The sequence below is a fragment of the Vulpes vulpes genome, chromosome 4 (assembly GCF_048418805.1).
Source record: "Vulpes vulpes isolate BD-2025 chromosome 4, VulVul3, whole genome shotgun sequence".
Taxonomy (NCBI): Eukaryota; Metazoa; Chordata; class Mammalia; order Carnivora; family Canidae; genus Vulpes; species Vulpes vulpes.
Genome location: NC_132783.1, coordinates 124,391,219 through 124,411,342, shown reverse-complemented (window position 1 = coordinate 124,411,342; position 20,124 = coordinate 124,391,219).

Below are 20,124 nucleotides of genomic sequence, written 5' to 3'. Positions count from 1 at the left end.
TTCAACTGTGATAATTCTGAAAATTATTAGTTTTTAGACTGTCTAAATAATCCTGTGTTTAATGATGTGGGAGATTCAAAGATGGGCTAAATAATTTCTGTCCTCAAAGAACTTAAAATGTAATTGGGGAAATAGGGTAAAACCTCAAGTAACTACAAAGCTATGCAGGATAATATACCTGCATTTTGAATGATACAAAATGCTTAAGAATTCAGTGCATGGGAATTGCTTCCATATGGACTTCTAAGGGAAATCTTTGTGGAAGCGACTTCGTACGAGATTGTGGTTCAAGCTGGTTACAGAAATTTGAAGATGGAATTCAAGATAGAAATAGAAAATAGATACAGGTATAGAGATGGTAAATGATGGAACACATCTAGGAAGTATTCTGTAATCTAGTTCTGATGAAGTGTATGTTTTAAAAAGGAGCACAGTGGAAAATCAGATTAGAAGATGTATTAGATTAACATTGATTACATGTTAGACTTAAACATTAGACCAAGTTCATGCTTTCTTTTTATTTGTAAGAAACTATGGATCTATTAAGACTGTAGGAGAAAATTTTTTATTATCAGAGTTTATTGCCAGAGTTTCTGTTAAGGCAAGAATTGTCTGCGATTGGAAAATGCCATGACTTCTGAGAAAGGATGGCATAAACATATGCTACAAATTCTTCCTCCCACAGTGAATATATAGGAATGCATTAAATGGGGGTGTTGGGGGAAATGGGGTGGCAGTTGAGCCATGTTAAATTGTAAAATAGTGAAAAATTCTCCAGGGATCCTGGGACCACACTTTAAGGTGCTAATTCTAAGAAAGCTGGAGGGCAATATAAATGGCAGAATCATATTTAATGTGAAAAATATTAAAAAGAACAAATGGGAAGAATTTTGGTGCCTAAATGAAGTAATCCACCCAGAAGAGGCGATTGTTACAGACCTCCATGGACCTAACATCAGAAACTGAAAATAAATATATCAAGAAATGGTTAACAGAATTACAGAGAATCAATTAGAACTTCTGCTTTGTTATCATTCTAGGAGATTACAATCTTACAGAGTCAGCAGATAAGAAACCAATATTGACATCAGTGGCTTAGTGATGTAATTGCTCACTCTAACCTGACAGATACACATAGATATTTGCATGGCCAAAGCACAGCACACGTTGTGTAAAAACATACAGGAGATCTACTAAGTCAATTTAGCAGGACAGCATGACCTTGATATTCAAACCAGATAATGCCAATTAGCCAATTTCATTTAACAAAAGTCTGGACTAAAATGTTAAATTAACTCCAACCATATGTTAACACACATGCAGATTCATACACATACATGTGCTCATACCACATAACCTAATAGACTATATCCTGGGAGTACATAGATGATAGAGTATTATAAAAAAAATCCACCAATATAATTTGCTATATTCAATGATGATCAGAGAAAAATATATGATCATAATAGACCAAGATTTTGAAGAAGTTAATAATAGCTAATTGCAAAAACTCTTATCAAACAAGAGCTATAGGGGAATTCTTTAGCCGTATTAAAGGTAGCAACTAATAACCTATAGTAAAAGACACTCTTTCTGGTGAAACTCTGGAAGCATTTCTATTAATCTCAGGAACAAGATAAAATTACACCTTAACTGGAACAAGTCCACGAATATATGGGAAATTAACAGGTAAAGAAAAAGAAAGAAATAGACAAAATTGTTATTATTTTAGACAACACCTACATAGAAAATCCTAGATCAGAAGAATTGAAACCAGAAGAGATGAGAGAATTTGGAAAAGTGACCTGCTGCAAAATCAACATAAAAATAATAGCACTTCTATATGGACATGAATAGTGCTCACTGCTTTTCCTTTCCTTCTTAGATAACATAAAGAATTATATTTCCCCAACTTTCCTGTAGTTAGACAGATGCATGTCACTAGATCTTTCAAGTGTTATTTTCCTAAAGATGCTTCCCCCAAATAAGACTTGTTTTATTTTTGACTGACAAATTCCACACTGTTCTCAATGTACCTCTTCTACTTTGAGGACAAAGGCCATCTCATACCTGGCTCCTCACTCTAGGAACTATTCTCTCCTGGGAGGCTCTTCAAGCCTAAGGCAAAAGAAATTTTGTAGAATTTTTGTGAGCCCCACCAATTAATGTCCAGACATATTTAACCCTAGCAGTGGATATAGTTTAAATTCCATCTGGTAAATTTGGTTCTCACCCATTTCAACATTTCCACCTAAGTAGAGTTAAAGACTCTAATACAAGCAACAAACTGATAATCTGGGAGTTTTCCTTAAGAAGCTTTCCAGTAAAAGCACTTGTAAATTTGAATGCAAAAATCTATTGTGAGGTCAAGCATTCAGCATATGGCCCTTAAATGACAAACACATGTTTACCTTTAATGAATGTAAGTGGTCAGGGCACAATGTAAACCACAGACAAAAGTTTATTTTTAATCCCAGCATTGTTAAAGGTCAACATATTTATAATATCTGGTGTTGGTTTGCTTTTCTTTCTTAATTCCACTCCTAATTTCAGTTTCCTTCTTTCTTGTATTCTATAGCTGAAAAGATGTTGGTTGTGCAAGTTAGATGAGATTCGTTAGGGGAGCCAAGGCAGAGGCGAGGTTTATTTTCTTAATCACTGTCGAAAAGATGACTACTGGTTTTTAAAAAATGCTTACTGTGGCTCTATTTGAGCCACTTGTGATATGATCATTAGGTAGGGTGGGGGAAGAATGCTAAAAATGCCCCCCGGAAATTATTCAATCAATATCTAGGTACTGCTGTGAAGAGACTTTACAGATGGAATTCAGATTACTAATCAGCTGACTTTCAAATAGATTATCCTGGACTAATCTGTGTAAATGCAGTGTCTCATAGGAGCTTTTGAAAGCAGAAGAGGATGAAGTCAGTGAGATGTGCAGAAGGGGAATTCAGAGAAATTCCAGACATGAGAAGGATGAATGCACTATTGCTGGTGTGAGATGGAGAGGCCCATGTGGAAGAACTGAAGAAAAGCCTGTAGGAGCTAAAGGTGGCCCTAGCTGACAACCAGCAAAGAAATGGCATCTCAGTTCTGTAACCAGAAGGAACTGGATGCTGCCAATGACCTGAATGAGCTTAGAAGCAGATTCTGGGAGACCATAAGCTGACACAACTGACAATGTCTTCATGAGATCCAGAGCAGAGACACCAGTGGAGCCAGCCCAGGTTCTGACCTATGGAACCATGAGAATTAGTGGGAAGTTGTTTCAAGCCCTTACGTCTATGGTAATTTGTTCTAGCAGCAGTAGGAAACTAATACAAGTATCACGTCACTTAGAGGCAGAGTGTGAGGAAAGCTAATATGATAGTGTGATGTCTCTACAAGAGAAATTAGAATAAATCTTTCTTTTATTGAACAAAACCACAGGTAAGAATGTGGTTAACTTAATAAATACCACTTGACTAAGTACATAAGTATAGCTGAGTTTCACATATCAATTTGATATCTGAAAACCCAGATTAAAAAAAAATTAGGAAAGTTAAAAAAATTAAAAATAAAATACATTAGGGAAGTGCTTTTTAATATAAAATATTTGCTTTCTCTATTCTTAATGCATTGAGTATGATTCTTTTTTCAAAATTTATATTTGTTCACAGCTTTTTGAAACATATCTATTGAATGTGATTTGCTAGTTTGTAGATGTCTAGTTCTAATATTGTTATTTTTCAGAGTACTTGACTTTTGAAAATTAGTTGCAAAAGAGGAAAAAGAAAGCAAATATATCAACTTTACTGATTGCTGAATGTTATGGCACTGTATCTGGAATTATTGGTTAAAATAAAATCCAAATATCTATTTTTTATTTTTATCTGACAGAGAAAGTATTTGCTATGTTTTTAAAAAATATGAACTATTTATAAATGATTGCACAGATTAAAGACTCTATGTGAATCTCTTATGTTAAAAATGAAAATAAAGGGAAATATTTGCTCGTATAGCTTAGTGACTATTTTGGTTAGGTACTTAAGTCAACTTGACTGAAGCAAATGCTTGTGTCACTAGTAATTATATGGGCGGACTCTTTCAATGGTGCTGGACTACCCCAGGGAGTAATTGGCAGAATTGTTTGCTGGCCTATGGGGTAACCTGCACTTTCTGACTTTACTCCATTTCCTGTACCTCTAAAGAAAATATGACCTGACGTGCTTGGAAACTCTGTCTACTGATTATGACCTTGTATAATGTGAGTTTGCTGGGCCTGCTTTGAAGAGGTGGCCTGACTCTGAGCAGATCCCCTTGACTTAAAAAAAGAAAGCTAATTAGGTACTAAGAAAAGTCTCATTCTTTTGAGACTGAAAGCAATCTATTTAGTTTGTTCACATTCAATGGTCTGACTTAATAGGCTGGTTTTTTTTTTTTTTAAGAATGTCTCTTTGAAAGCTAATAAAGATTTTGCATTTATTTGAGTTATTAGAAGAAATAAATTTAAATTCTATTTTCCTAGTACATACTCAAATTTTAGATTAACCTACTCTATCTAGGATAGCTATCTTGACATCAATTACTGTCTTAGTAAGTGCATCAGGTTTTTTCAACGAAAATAGGAATGAATCATTGATTAAGTTAAAATGTATCACTTTCTTTACTTTGCATACCAAAACATTATTTAGAAAAGTTAGGTAAAATTTTCTGCCTAAAGGCATGGAGGTAGGGGAGGTTTTCAGAAATTATGTTATAAAGCAGGTCAACAACAAATAGTCTTTTAATGACAACAATGACTTCTATTTCCTTCTGTTTCTCTTCAAAGGAACTTAACATATCAGAGGAAATATCGTATTAAAATGTCTCTGAGAATTGTAAAGGAGGAAGACAATTTATTTCATTTTTTAAAATTTATTTCATTTTAAAGCTAGAGAAACTTAGATGTTGGGAAATTTGTTATATAAAATATATATTAGATACTTTTTTTGCTCCACTCTTAGAGAAACTGTTGGTCTGATTGTAAATTTTAGCTTGTTTCTGCATGAGATGACCTAATGAAATCTGATCAAAGCTTCCCATTTGACCAGTCAGCCTGCCCTTCCTCTACAGCTCTCTGTTTACTTCCAATTAAAACTGGTGTCAAGCTCTCCCTGGCTGATGACACAGATATGTCTACACTTAATCTTGCCTGAAATGGATGAGGGTGAAGTTTCTATTCTGTCCTTCTTGGCCTGTTTCCTTGATGAGCAATGGGCCCTGGTTCTAATTATCATGGAGGTCCTCCATCTTTATCCACACTGGAGGTCTAGTGCCTGGACAGACAAACCTAGGAAGGCCCCTTTATCCTTCATTTGATTTGTTTTTCAACTTCTTATAAAAGTTTTATTACTATCACATTTTTTAGTTTTATTGATAAATAATTGGCATATCACTGTATAAATTTAAAGCATACAGCATGATGATTTGATTATATGTATTGCGAAATGTTTAACACAATAGGTTCAGCTTATATCTGCCTTCTCATATAGATACAATAAAAAGAAACAAAAAGGAAAGAAACAAGGAAAATATTTCTCCTTGTGATGAGAATTCTTAGGATTCACTCTCTTAGGTCAAGGTGGCAAGTAGCTTAGACTGTGGAAATTTGCTGTAGAATGTCAAGGCACCATGTAAGTGACCAAAGGAAGTAGGGTGTACTATACAGCACATTACAAAAGGACCATACTGTTAGCCCGTCAAGCATACACATGGAGTGCTCACCTGATACAGAGTCTCCACAGGTTAGTTGAGACCTCTCTGTACTATATCCCTTGCTCCTGAACAGCATCAGGACAGTAGGCTTAGGCTTACTCTCTTCAAGAGCCCCAATTCGCACTTTTGTTTGACAAGAAACATTGCTTCTTCTGGACTTTCTCTCCTTTATCCTCCCTGTAGTTGCTATAGTTCAGACTTCTGTCGTTCCACCTCCAGGTTATGCATTCTCTGCTCTGTGTGCAGCAACTGTTGGAGCAAGGGAGTGGGAGATGGGAGGAGGTGAGACAGAAGGGGAAAGTTCAGATTCTGAAAGAAAATGGAAGAGAAGAAGAAGCCTTTGAGATGGTTTAATCTCAGGAAGGAGTATCTACAGCAATCTGGATTTTAACCCTCAGGAAATGAACATCTGGCTCAACCTAATGATAAAAAAGCATGTCTGGGGAGCATCTTTCCTGGCTTTAACATAAAACAGAAATAACTGGGATCGGCTATGGGGGGGATTGTATAGGCAGTGAGAAAGAAAAGGGCAGTAGTGCTATCGCATTTGCAGGTGGTTTACATAGCTTGCATTACTTATGTGACCTATGAATGCAGACATTTTAAAATAGGCCATATATTTGGAGGCATACTCTACTCTCTGAATCATTAAGAGCCAAGTGAAATACTTGATGAAAATTGTAAAATAAAAGGAAGAGCTAAGACCTCTGAAGAGACCTCTGTATTTTGCCCCAGTAGAGTCTTTCCAGAATACTTCTGGAGGTTGGAGGGCCAAGATCAAGATGTCCACAGGTTTGTTTTCTCCTGAGGCCTCTTTGACTTCTTTGAAAGCTGGCCCCTTTCTTGTTATGTCCTCACATGTCCTTATCTCTGTGTCCTGCATCCCGGTGTCTCTTCTTCTTATAAGGATACCCCATACTGGATTAGGACCCACTCCTTAAAGACCTAAATACAGTCACACTGAGAGGTAGGGCTTCAACATATGAATTTAGGGGGATAACACAACTCAGTCCATACAACTCCTCACTCTCTCATTGTATACTGCTAGATTACTGTTTCTGTGAAACTCAGATGGATTCATGGCTATACTTTATTTCCTGAGTCTTGCCACGTAATACTTGTAACAGGAATCCTCTGATTCCCACTGATGACAACAACAATCACAACTGAAGACAAATTCTACATGATCCTTGGTTAACCCGGAAGGGGAATTCCATAGTCTTGGATCAGAGCTTGGGCCACTCTGTGACAATGAAATAATTCCATTCGTGAAATTTGCAGGCCTCATTTTAGACCAGTTAATACCCAAATTCGTACATGGCACATTTGAAGAGTTAAAATGTCATAGGAATCTCTATTGGGATTTTTCTCTCATTCTGTGGGAAAATATCACGGAAGAGAAGCTCATATGTGATCCTTTGGGAAGAAGCTCCTATTGACAAGAATCTATTCTCATAGAAAATGCTATTGTAACATTACTATGTCTTACTACCAGGAATATTATTTTCAGAGATTAAAACAAAAATCTACCTGGATGTAATCAGAATAGGTTAACATTGAAATTGATAGAAAGCTGTATTTTATCACTTAGAAGTTTCTGGACACTGAGATTTGTGCCAGACCATGATGTAGAAAAGTGAGCCAATTGGAGGAAATAATAACTCTATGTTGTATTGCTTCACATAGGTAAAGCCTAAAAGCATATTTGATAAAAAGTACTCACTGATATTTTCCATTTGTGATAGGTAAAATAAATATGATTATGCACAGAGAGGTAAAGATCTAGACTATGCTAAAGGTTCATTTTATGATGGAGTGTTTAAATTGAGGTTGATAGTGAATTGAAGGAATGGCAGAAGTAGAATTCAGAGCAATTATCCTTCTTAAACGATGCTCTAAGAATAGCGAAGTATGTTAAATAGGAAATAGAAAATGTTTCCTAGGGGCTGTTGTGAAAGTTACCCATTAAAAATGTTTATTGCTTAACACTTTTATGGCTTGGTTGTGATTAATTCTAGGGGACATGCAACTGCTTTATTCAGTATAACACTAAGTTGTATTAATCTCTTTTTAAATCTTATTGTTATAATTTTATTAATAATATTAATAATCTTTGGTGAATTCTGTTAGCTTTATTGTCCTTATTTCAGAAGAAAAAAAGAGGAGAAAACATTTACTAGTTCTGCAGTGTCGATGTCTTTTTTGGAAATCCCTTATATCTTCTCTGAGTTTCTGACCTAGATTTTAAAAACGAATAAAAAAAAAGGCCATGTTCAATTCTCGATCCCAGAGTTGACAGTCAAAACATTTATATCCCAAGAAAGCAAGTGCGACATTCCATCAGGATGGGGCACTGAACAGCTAGACTGGATGCCAGCTGTAGGCAACCATCATGGCCAAGCCAACGCTTACTGGCTGAATACCAGCTTGGCAAATGGCATCTCTCATTTTGTTTCACTATTTTGCACTCTTCCAAACAAATGAAACAGAAATTAATATCAGATTCTGCCCTTAGATGCCTTTTGTTAGAAGTCAGGAATAGGGGAAAGCTTTTGTTGATTTCAGTAAAAATAGTAAAAATAGCCTTTGTCTTCATACAAGAGAGGGTAGTATTTGGCACCAAAAGGCCTGACTCCCTGTTTATGCATTATCAGCAGCTGTCTGCTACCAATCCTGATGAATATTTGACGTAGCAATATTAATAAACAAGGCTTTCTTCCAACATACAAAATGCTTCTTGCTTCACAAATTTCAAAAATAAATAAGAAAACATAGAAACAATATTAGTGGAGAGCAAAGCAGTTTCTATTTGAAGCAGGGAATATTATAAAATTCTATTCCAGTTTTTAATACTAGAAACACATACACACAAGGATCTGTCTTTTTTCTTAAGTTCTTTAAAACATGAATTCTCATGTTTGATTAAGGAAGACACTGATGCCTTCCAAATAGTCAATTAACAGACAAAGGAAAATCTTTTAAAAAAATCTTCTCTAATTATAACATTATTAGTTTGTAATTGTGAAACATATTGCTAATAAATATATCCATATCCATATCCATATCCACATCTACAAGTACAAATCCATCTACACCTACATCTCTATCTGTATCTACATCTAACTATATATTTAAAAATAAAATTTATTGATTCAGCTCTTGGTGACTCTATTTATTGGTCATGAAGATAGTTCTGTGAAATTTTATCCCTACTTTACTGTAAATCTCCTCATGAGACTGCCCAGGAATATAATCCCGGCCCTCAACAGAGTCAACTATTTTTACTTCATTTTCTAACCAAGTGAAAGAAACACTTGGAGATGAATAAAACTGTGATAAGAATCGATTTTATTTGCACAATGTGTCTCAGAAAGTGAGTCAGATCATGTCATTTCCCTGGTTGGCTCCTCTAAAAGGGCTTCTCTTCTCACTGGGAGGAAAAAGCAGGTCCTGTAGTGATTTAAGACCCTACATGATCGTGCCCCTTCATCTCGTTGTGCTTCACATCAACTTCTACTTTTTCCCCTTGACCACTTGCTTGCTCAGCTATACTGGCTTTCTTGCTGTTCCTGGAGCAATGTGCATGCTCCCACCTTGGACCTTTGCCTCTGTTATCCCTTTGGCTTGAAAAACTTTTGCTCTGAATGGCTACTCCCTCTTCTTCAGGTCTTACTCTCATGACAACTTCTCAGACACTTTCTGGGCTACTTTATCAAAATTTGCATCATTTCTCTTATTTTTCTTTCCTGCTTCATTTTTCTCCTTAGGCTTTATCACTGATGTCCAGAGCATTTAACTTATTTAACTTGTTTTCTTTTTCCCCCACTGTAATGTAAAAGATTTGACGTGGGCTTCATGAGAACAAATGCAACGTTTTGTTCACTGCTGTGTTCTTTTGTTTAGAACAGTGCCTGCCACACGTAAGTGATCAATAGGCAATCAAGAAACTCTTCCTCTGTTCTTTGCCTCTGTATTTCCCATGAGATATTCCCTGCTATGCTACTAGGATTATAAAATATGTATGGTAGTTTTTAAGAAATTATTTATTTATTTGAGAGAGCAAGAGGGAGAACAAGTGGGGAGGAGAGGCAGAGGGAGAGAAGCAGCCTCTCCACTGAGCAAGGAACCCAATGCAGGGCTTGATCCCAGGACTCTGGGGTTATGACCTGAGCCCAAGGCTGATGCTTAACTGCTGAGCCACCCAGGTGCCCCATCCATGGTATTTTTATTTAAAATTTTGATAACTTGTTCACCATTGATTTTTTTGCATCAATTTTTATTTTAAAAATATTATATCAAAATATCATTTATATTATTCAGTTTTTTGGTATCCCTTAAATTTTATGCCTGAGGGAAGAGCCTCATTTGTCTCGTCCCTCTCTCCATTGTCCTTGGCCTAGTGCTGGGTTAGATAATCAGTCTTCAAAATAACTAATCTTCACTCTGACTTCTTCTCAACCTCGCTTTCATTTGGAACTCTCCAACGTGGCAAATCTTGTGAAGCTGGGACACCTTGGTCTTTGAAACCAATTGCCTCTTTTATTCTGCTCAAATTATAGATCTTTTATAGCCTTTGTAAGAAAATTAAAAAAGAAAACTAGTGTTGAACAAAGAATTGAAGGATGAAGCTAAAGAATAATAGATCCAGAAGGATGTAGAAGTGATACATTTATTAATGAGAGTTGTGAATGTAATTTGTAGTATCTCCTCAGTATATACACACAGGAATAGCTGAGGTGAATGTCTACAAACCTGCAGCCGGTGCCTACCCTACCTCAATTCTTTACATATCAGGAAAATGTCTCAAAATCCTCCTACCTCTTGTTATTCAGAAATTATTTTGATTTGTACAGGGAAAGGAGTCCCTTGTACTCAAATGCAAACAAAGTTATACATTTGAAAAATAATTCACATTTACAAGAGTAGTTGTAAACAGGTGAAATATACATTCAAAAAGACATTAGATATATATTAGAAACTAAGAAGAGGCATGGAAAACAAGAGAATGTATACATCTAAAGGCTATTCAGGTATACATCTGAAATAAAAGAGAATTGCAGCATGTGTCTAGAAGAAAAAAGGGAACTTTGCACTGAGGGAGTGAATTATTGGTTGAAGTTTTAATTTTTGGAATACTTACCTGACTATGGAAAGGCTGACTTTAATTTACCCCATCATTGTCTCCTCAGCAGATGGACAAATCATTAGGTTATTATTGCACTGTAAGAGATGCTGAAGGAGGGAGTCAGGGTGAGGGGTTGGGAAGGAAGACCTTCCTAGGCAGCAGGAAGTATATGAACCCTCTAGCCAGGATTATTCATGACTTCGTTGGCCTTTCCAGTAGTCTGAGATTATTTTCTAGTCTGAGGTTTATTTTATTTTATTATTTCTGTATATTCCCAGTTCTCAAAGACTTTATTTTGGTCTTCACTCAGTCTTAGGTACTACAAATTAGCCTTTTTTTTTTCTTTTTTCTTTTTTTTCTTCTTCTAGTCAATGGCAGCGCTTGCCTTCCAATAGGGAAAGCCTTGGAACATTGAAAGAATATCCATAGTGCAGCTGGACACGGGAATACCCTCTTGCCTATGTAGAGTCAATAAAATCATTTTGCAGCAAGTTGAAGGACCCTAACCTCTCAATTGTACTTGAACTTGTTTCTCAGTGTTACAAGAAGCAGAAGTAGGTAGGGTACTTAATGAGAAACAGCCCTATTGGAAAATCCAGAAGCAAATCCAGTATTTTTAAGAGCTATGTAACCCTTCTTTTTGAATATAATATCTGGACAAGGATAGGGAGGAAGAACTTGAGGCCATGGGATGTTAATCTGGGTATACCCAAAATTTATTAAGATTTAGTTTGGTGACAGTAGGGCAGATATTTATAAATCTGTCATTGAACAGTCTTACGTTAGTTTGGTAAAGAGTAAGAAAGAAGTAGTTTAAGAAGAAATGGAAAAATCTTATATTATCAGTAGTTATAATTAAATAGAAAATATTTGCATTTATTTAATTATTTTAACACTTACAGCACTAGTATTATCATCTCACAGTTCGATAGGTTAGGTGGTTTTTCTGCTTCAAATCTTACAAGGCAAAAATCAAAGCTGTGTTTCATTCTGGTGGCTCTACGTCCCTTTCCTTGAGGACTCTTAGCTGCAGCCATTCCCAGCTTCTGGATTCTACCCACATTCCATGGTTTGTAGCCTCCTTCATCTTCAAAGACAGCAACAGCAGGGCAAGTCCCCCTGTGTCATTTCTCCTGTCTCTTCCATTACATTTCTTTGACTTCAGAGGGAGGAGGCTCTGTGAGTTGGCTTTCAGAAAGTTAAAAACAGCCTTATAAAAATTAATTGATTAAACTTGCTTGGAAAAATCGGAGCATTTATATACTAATCATCAGACATATATCCTAGGGAATTCTATGTAATTAAATTCTCACTAATGAGAATAGAATTCTGGACACAATTTTATATATTCTAGAAAAACTTGGGAAAATTTTAGGGTTGGCAATGAGAACAAAGTATAACTTCTCAAATTGGAAGATCTACATTCTAAATATCTTCTGTTTTTGAAGGCCACTTTGAATTATAGTGGGGACTATAAACTTTCTAGCCTCTGTCTTTATTTCTCAAATCACCTTTCATTCTATCACCAAACTAATTTTTTAAATTTAAATTTAATTTAATCCTTTCTTTTCCCTGCTTATAGTTCTTCAATAAACATTCTCTGGATACAGAATAAACTCAAAACGTCTAAATGATATATAGAGATTTCTCATGACCTGCATAATACCTAGATTCATATCACAAGGTTCTGTAATATACAACCTGAACTCTAATTGCTCCAAACTTCTTGCCATTCACAAAATGTGTCATGCTTACTCATAACTCATTCCTTTGCAGATGTCACTTCTTGTTTTGATAGAAATGAATAAGAATATCCCCCATTCCTTTTTTTTTTTAATTCAATATTCAGCAAACCTATTGTGTATCAACTTGATGCCAGGCACTGAGAATACAGATCAGAGACACACTTGTTCCTTAAAGTGGCATAAAGTTAAGCAACAGACAGTAGAATGTGAATAAGGTCTGTGGTAGGCAGAATAATGGTCCCCGTAAAGATGTACACCTATCTACTTGTTTGGCAAAAGAGACTTTGCAGATGTGACTAAATTAAGGGTCCTGATATAGAGAGATTATCCTCAATTATCCAGGTGGGTTCCTTTTAATCCTATGGGTCCTTAAAAGTGGAGGACCTTTCCTGACTGTGGTCCTGAAGTCAGGTTGTCCTGAAGGAAACAGGATCAGAGAGACGCTGTGCTTCTGGCTTTGAAGATGGAAGATGGGGACTAAAACAAAATCAAGAGGCAAGGGAGGCCTCAAGGAGCTGTAAAAGACAAGAAAATAGATTCTTCCTCACAGCTCACAGAAAAGAACGCATTTGCTAACCCCTTGATTTTAGCCTAGTCATTGCACTTCTGATCTACACAACTTTAAGATAATAAATTTGTGTTGTTTTAAGCTGCTAAGTTTGTGATGGTTTGTTAGAGCAGCCATAGAAAACTAATGCAGGCTTTGTAATAGAGTTTATATTTATGTATTCCACTGATTCCAACATAGACCTTTCCACCCACATCGAACAGCTGTGAAATTGGATACTGTCTTACAAGTGCTGCAATCCAGGAAGCACTCATGATATGGTTGAAATTATTACTGCTTGCCTATCAAAATTTGTAGAATAGACGTCAGTGGCTTGCGAGAGAATCCTGAAAATGACGTCAGATGATATTTAAAAGAAATGTTTTATTACCAATGCTCTTGATGGAGCAGAGGACATTACTATGTGGAAAAATACAGCCCTGACAACTCTGAGCAGAGAAGCGATTCCAAAAATTTAACTTGAAATGTGAAAAAGTTATAGAGAAAAGCTTAGGCAGTTTATTTCACTTGTATTTTTAAATATATGTACTAGAAATATATTACAAAATATATAAAGTCTAAATGAGCCCTTTCACAAGTATTAAAATTCTAAATGATAAAGCACTGTGGAGTAGTTTATTTTGCAGTATTAATTCCTGTTTGATACTTAGTAATATCTATAAAAGTAACCACCTTGTTATAGATTGAATTGTGCCTCCCCACCCCCAAATTTATTTCTTGAAGTCCTGCCCCTTAGCACCTTAGAATGTGACCTTTACTGGAGAGAGGTTCATCACAGATATAATTAGTTAAGATTACATCATACTGGATCTAGGTGGCCCCTATTCCAGTATGACTGGTCTCCTTATAGAAGAAGGAATTATGGGGGCACCTGAATGGCTCAGTTGGTTAAGTGTCTGACTCTGGATTTCCACTCAGGTCATAATCTCAGGGTCATGGGATCCAGCCCCTAAAGCAGCAGGCTTCCCACTTATCAGGGAGTCTGCTTGAGATTCTCTCCCTCCCTCTATCTCTGCCACTGCCTACAGTGGTACATGCATGTGCATACTCTCTCTCTCTCTCTCTAAAAAGAAAATAAATCTTTAAAAAAGAAAGAAAGAAAGAAAAAGAAAGAAGGAAGAAAGAAAGAAAGAAAGAAAGAAAGAAAGAAGAAAGAAAGAAAGAAAAAAAGAAATGTGGACACAGAGTCAGAAAAAAATACACAGGGAGATGCCCCAAACCCTAACCACTCTCTTGACTGATGAGTTTGGGAGGAGGAGCTGGTTCAGTCCATTTCTTGTCATATCTGTCTGGTTGCAGGGAACATGGGTTCTCACTTGTTTCTGGACAAGCAGTGGGCTTCTCAGCTACGTTTTGTCCCTGTGCCAACTTGTGCTGCCTGTGTTACATGAGTACATGTAATTGAGAGGTAAAATATTAAAAAGGCCACCTGGCACACAAGTCTGAACCACAGTCCCTTATTTCACTTTCATTAACTAAAAGGATGATATTGTGACCCCTGTCTGCATGAATTCTGTGTTTGTCAGTTGGTTTTGCCAGGCAGGGAAAAGGGAGTGCCATTTTTGGCCTTGCTGATCATCAGCATAGGCTCTCAGGCACAGTGTACAGAAGAGAGATATAAATCCACTGACCGAATATAATATAAAATAGAATAGGTAAAAGCACTAAAGAGGTATAAATGAGGGTGGAGATAACTCATGTAGGGAAAATAGAATCGGTTTTGCAAAGGAGGTGAAATTTGACACTAGAATGATGACTAGGAATTCTTCAGACAGAGAAAAGGGTAAGGATGATCTAGGATGAAGGAACAGACTAAAGTCATCACACACACACACACACACACACACACACACACACACACACAGAACTGAGCAACCTCAGAGAACATGGAAAAATTTATTGTGGTTGAACTGAAGCTCAGATAAGATAGGACTGGCATGAGACAGGGTGAAGCAGGGAAGGTGGGCACAAGAAACTGAAGTGTTTTGAAATAAGAAACAAGAAGATTAAGTTTACATTGTAGATAGAAAATTCTGGCAGCAAAAGGCTGTTGTATAGGAGACAAGGAAGGGAGGCTAGTCTGGGAAATGCCACAGGACACTTACTGATGATGATTTGACAGTGAGTGATACCATGGGTAGTGACATATCTGGCACTCAGGAAGATTTGATTGGTTTCATTCTTTGAACAAATGAACAGAGAAAGCAGAGTGAGGTAAATGTTTAATGGAATGATATTTTAGAATTGTTACTTGTGAGGTATCTGTAGGTTCAAGATGACCAGGATTTGGCTAGAAGTAGACTATATAAAGCTAGGTAGCAGAATAGCCATGGTGCTCTCATTCCAGTAGCCACAGTAAAACACAATTTTAAATGCTTATATCTGGGATGAAACTGAGCCTCATAGTTTAAAAAAAAAAAACTTTTCCCAAAGAAAAAAAAATGTCTATGTCTTCCTAAATCTGCCACTTGAAGATGGTAGATGGAAGGAGGGCTGTCTAGATAATTATTAGCATGATACCAGACATGCTTGGAGATGACCATCCCTCCACATCAAAGTAGAGCAGAGAAAGAAAAAGAGAAGAAGAAAATCCTCTCAAGTAGCCTGAAGTGTACACAGATTATGAGATCATTTAAAAGTAAAGCTTTACGTGCCATAACCAGATAAAGCACAGGACTCAGAACAAATGGCAGAGAAATTAGGTGTTAACATCTCTGCTAGAAAAGAGCAGTCTGGTGCAGTGAGAGGTTGGGACTGTTGGCAGTTGAAGGAAAAAGGAAGTGAAACTGGAGAGAGGAGTCTACAGGAAGAGGACATTCAGATTCACATTGCAGCTTGCCCACGTTTTTTTGGGTAAAACTTGAAAGCTGGAAAACTGGATGTCATGTTGCCAAGTCAGAAAATCTTTTATGTGCTTTTTGAATCCAATGACTCCTGGCTAAAGTAAGAGTAAATCTTTTTTCCCCTTCTCTCTGGGACTATCAGCTATGCTCTCATGCTGGCTTTTTAGTGACCTTGTAACTAATATTAGTGTTTGAAAAGAGATAGTGCTGATGCTGGATGTCACTATTAATATCATTTTAAAATAATGATACACCATTCAAATGAATCTAATAGCCCCGATGGGCTAATGTTTTTGTTGATCATTGTCCTTTGCCTTTTCAGATTCTTTCTTTTCAGATTCTTTCTTTCTTTCTTTCTTTCTTTCTTTCTTTCTTTCTTTCTTTCTTTCTTTCATGAATTTTCCCCAGTGTAATAAATTCATATAATTAAATCTTTTCCCATTCACAGAAATTACTTATATGTGTAAAGCTATTCCCCAAAGTGAACATTTTTTAATTACCTTTTTTAAAAGTAATTTCCTCACCCAACATGGGGCTCAAACTCATGACTCTGAGATCAAGAGTCGCATACTCTACCAACTGAGTCAGCCAGGCACTTCCCAAAGGGAACATTTTTAATCATCTTTTGAGGTCTGGGACTGTTTTAACATTAACCATCTCATCTGGTAATAAGTAAAATTTTTCAGAAAGAAAATCTCAATTTTATTTGTATGTGACCTCAGTTGTTTCAACTAATATATCCAGGGAAAATGAATGTGTGGGATTTTATACACATTTTAAAATTTATATTTGCAAATACCTTAGGATGCCATAACTACTACCAATTACTCATTATATGAATATCACAATATTACCCCAGATCAACATTTTGAAAGAATGATTGCTGCCTTTGGAAGAGACAGTATTATTGTTTAATTATGAGAAGATTCTTTAAAAGGCACAGAGTTAATAGTAGCAAATCCTTTTTGCAAATGATAATGAAACTATTTCTAGCATAGGTCACAACATAACTTGGAAATTACTTTGTTTTCCCTCTATTTTTTGGTAAAAGAGTCTGTCCCTTCCTTCAGATTCACTAAATATTAGAATCCAGACTAGATTTATAGAGCCTGAAGAATCAGAAAAAGAATACTTCTAGATTATGGTCCTGCATTTCTCAAATTGAGATTCTATACAGCACATTATCCCAAGAAATATTCCTTAAAGACATTTCATGATTAAAAGAGTTTGGGAATCACTTAATATGATATACTTGGAGACCTGCAATATTCATTTGTATATTAAAGATTATTATAGAAAGTTCTGTTATGAAGTTGGATTTAATTTATTTTCCTCCAGTGTTTCTCAAACCTACTGGACCACTGAAATCCTTTCTCATGGAACCAGCACTAATATCTTGTAGGGCACAATTTGGAAAAAAAACAACTCAGTCACACAATAATGTAGGTAAGGAACCTAATATAATGCCAGGAACATTAAACAGCTGGCTCAAGGTGGTGCCACTGGTATATACCAGGATCTAGAGTAGTTTATAAATTTCCAAATTAACAGTTATTAACAATGAGTGCTCCTATTGGCATGGGGATATTGCAATTCTTCATTTTAAAAAGTGCTTTATATTTTCTTTTCTAATCCTGATACCTGATGAGATGAGGTGATATATCACGCATTCTTCCTTTCACTTTTTCCATATCATAAATGATGTAACAACATAGCTAAGAGACAATGGGAGCGTTTACCTCTAAGCCCTAGTTCATCTGACCAAAATGAAAATGTTCCCTTGACATATCAGGTAAAGGGATAGTTTCCAAGATCTATAAAGAACTTATTAAACTCAACACCAAAGAAACAAACAATCCAATCATGAAATGGGCAAAAGACATGAAGAGAAATCTCACAGAGGAAGACATGGACATGGCCAACATGCACATGAGAAAATGCTCTGCATCACTTGCCATCAGGGAAATACAAATCAAAACCACAATGAGATACCACCTCACACCAGTGAGAATGGGGAACATTAACAAGGCAGGAAACAACAAATGTTGGAGAGGATGCGGAGAAAAGGGAACCCTCTTACACTGTTGGTGGGAATGTGAACTGGTGCAGCCACTCTGGAAAACTGTGTGGAGGTTCCTCAAAGAGTTAAAAATAGACCTGCCCTACGACCCAGCAATTGCACTGTTGGGGATTTACCCCAAAGATTCAGATGCAATGAAACGTCGGGACACCTGCACCCCGATGTTTCTATCAGCAATGGCCACAATAGCCAAACTGTGGAAGGAGCCTCAGTGTCCATCGAAAGATGAATGGATAAAGAAGATGTGGTTTATGTATACAATGGAATATTACTCAGCAATTAGAAACGACAAATACCCACCATTTGCTTCAACGTGGATGGAACTGGAGGGTATTATGCTGAGTGAAATAAGTCAATCGGAGAAGGACAGTGTATGTTCTCATTCATTTGGGGAATATAAAAAATAGTGAAAGGGAATATAAAGGAAGGGAAAAGAAATGTTGGGAAATATCAGGAAGGGAGACAAACATAAAGACTCCTAACTCGGGGAAACGAGCTGGGGGTGATGGAAGGGGAGGAGGGCGGGTGTTGGAGGGGAATGGGTGACGGGCACTGAGGTGGACACTGGATGGGATGAGCACTGGGTGTTTTTCTGTATGTTGGTAAATTGAACACCAATAAAAATTAAAAAAAAAAGAAAATAAAGACAACATATAAATTATAAAAAAAAAAATGTTCCCTTCTTCTCATCCACCTCTCACACTTACTCCAGTTCAAAAGACACAAAGACCCTCATAATTTCCATCCTTTCCCTCTCATTCATCTCCACACACATATCTGAGCAACACTTTGGCTTTGGTTCCAGGGTTTCCTGATAGGTTGTAGGGCACCTGTAGACATATACTGCTGCTCTAACTGATTGCTCTGAGTGAGAGTATATGATTATATTCTTTTTCATCTACTTTCCTCAAGGTGATGGTTGAAAAGATTGTTCCCCGGTCTTGTCCTTCATCCTTATGTTGTGTGACTTTGAGCTATAGTCAACATTGCCATTGATCTTTTGCAATGAATTCATCATTTGAAAGGAATAATTGTTACAGAACCTGGATGCCAGAGTTTCACCATGTATTGGACACCTATTCTTTGCCTATCAGCACATATCCTATCAATCTCTGGCAGCCAAGCTCACCTGGATGGGCCTCCATCCTCAGTTCCAGTGTATGACATATAATTTGATTCCTTCATGTTAAGAATCATATGACTTGGGCACTTGGGTGGCTCAGTCAGTTAAGCATCTGACTTCAGCTCAGGTCATGATCTTGGGATCTTGGAATCTAGTCCTGTGTTGGGCTCCCTGCTCAACTGGGAGCCTGCTTCTCCCTCTCCCACTCTCTTTGACTACATCTCTCTGTCAAATACATTTTTAAAAAAGTCAATAAGACTCAATTTTTAGGCTTTAAAAAATATTTATTTATTTTTTTTATTTTAGAGAGAAAGAGAGTGGGGTGGGAAGGAGGGGCAGAGAGAGAGGGAGAGAAAAAGGACAACTCTGCACTGAATGCAGAGCCCCACATGGGGCTCAATCTCATGACTCTGACATCACGACCTGAGCCAAAAACAAGAGTGGAATGCTCAACTGACTTTGCCCGCCAGGTGGGGACTTCTTTTTGAGCAAATGGAGAGGGATGCTCTCTTTCCTGTAGAACACGGACCTGAAATTCTAGTGAGCTAGAATAGCTATAGTCATTTTTTAACTATGAGGGAAGAATTTGAGAATATGAAAAAGCCAAGATAGCATAACATAGATCCAAGAAATGGAGCCAAGATAGCATAACATAGATCCAAGAAATGGAGAGAGAGAAACCAGAGTCCTGCTAATATTGTCTGACCAAGTGGTACTTGAAACCAGTTACCCTCATATTTTTAATCACAGGAACCAATAAATCTTTTTTCCCTCTAGAGGGAGTGGGTAGGTTATGGACTGTTTACAACTGAAAGTCCTAATTGAAACATATCACTTGCTCTACCACTACATATCTTTGTGGTCTTCAGCTTCTGAGGTTGCATCATTTTCAAAATAAAGGTCA